This window comes from Triticum dicoccoides, chromosome 3A (assembly GCF_002162155.2).
Source record: "Triticum dicoccoides isolate Atlit2015 ecotype Zavitan chromosome 3A, WEW_v2.0, whole genome shotgun sequence".
NCBI lineage: Eukaryota > Viridiplantae > Streptophyta > Magnoliopsida > Poales > Poaceae > Triticum > Triticum dicoccoides.
In genome coordinates this window covers 538,163,341-538,164,981 of record NC_041384.1, presented here as the reverse complement: position 1 = coordinate 538,164,981, position 1,641 = coordinate 538,163,341, and positions in this window count along the sequence as shown.

The window sequence follows — 1,641 nt, the reverse complement described above, 5'->3', positions numbered from 1 at the left end:
GTAACGAGATTGAACTAGGTATTGAGATACCGACAATCGAATCTCGGGCAAGTAAAATACCGATGACAAAGGGAACAACATATGTTGTTATGCAGTTTGACCGATAATGATCTTCGTAGAATATCTGGGATCCAATATGACCATCCAAGTTCCGCTATTGGTCATTGACCGGAGACGTGTCTCGGTCATGTCTACATAGTTCTCGAACCCGTAGGGTCCGCATGCTTAAAGTTTGGTGATGATCGGTATTATGAGTTTTTGTGTTTTGATGTACCGAAGGTAGTTAGGAATCCCTGATATGATCACGGACATGACGAGGAGTCTTGAAATGGTTAAGACGTAAAGATTGATATATCGGACAACTATGTTCGGACACCAGAAAGGTTCCGAAAGGTTTCGGACATATACCGGAGTACCGGGGGGTTACCGGAACCCCCCGGGGGACTTAATGGGCCTACATGGGCCTTAGTGGAAATAGAGGGCAGCAAGGGGAGTGTGCCCCCCCCCAAGGCCCAAACCGAATTGGTTTACGGGAAGGGGGTCCGGCCCCCTCTTTCCTTCTCCTCCTCTCCCTTTCCTTCCCCCTCTCCTACTCCTACTAGGAAAAGGAGGAGTCCTACTCCTAGTGGGACTAGGACTCCCCCTCTTGGCGTGCCTCTCCCTGGCCGGCCGCCTCCTCCCCTTGCTCCTTTATATACGGGGGCAGGGGGCACCCCATAGACACAACAATTGATTATTGATCTCTTAGCCGTGTGCGGTGCCCCCCTCCACCATAATCCACCTCGATCATATCGTAGCGGTGCTTAGGCGAAGCCCTGCATCTGTAGCATCATCATCACCGTCACCACACCATCGTGCTGACGGAGCTCTCCTGTGAAGCTTTGCTGGATCGGAGCTCATGGGACGTCATCGAGTTGAACGTGTGCAGAACTCGGAGGTGCCGTGCGTTCGGTACTTGGATCGGTCGGATCCTGAAGATGTATGACTACATCAACCGCGTTGTGCTAACGCTTCCGCATTCGGTCTACGAGGGTACGTGGACACACTCTCCCCTCTCGTTGCTATGCATCACCATGATCCTGTGTGTGCGTAGGAATTTTTTGAAATTAGTACGTTCCCCAACAGAGTGAACTGTATGCCCTCCATCACACACACCTTGATCTGGCTGACCATTTCTATTATGTTGCCTAATCACACACAGTTCATCCTACTGAACTGTATGTCGTATGTTGCACACACCTGAAGGAAATATGACCTAGATGCAATAATAAAGTTATTATTTATTTCCTTATTTCATGATAAATGTTTATTATTCATCCTAGAATTGTATTAACCGGAAACATAATACATGTATGAATACATAGACACACAGAGTGTCACTAGTATGCCTCTACTTGACTAGCTCATTAATCAAAGATGGTTATGTTTCCTAACCATAGACATGAGTTTTCATTTGATATACGGGATCACATCATTAGGAGAATGATGTGATTGACTTGACCCATTCCGTTAGCTTAGCACTTGATCGTTTTAGTTTACTGCTATTGCTTTCTTCATGACTTATATATGTTCCTATGACTATGAGATTATGCAACTCCCGATTACCGGAGGAACACTTTGTGTGCTGCCAAACATCAAAAC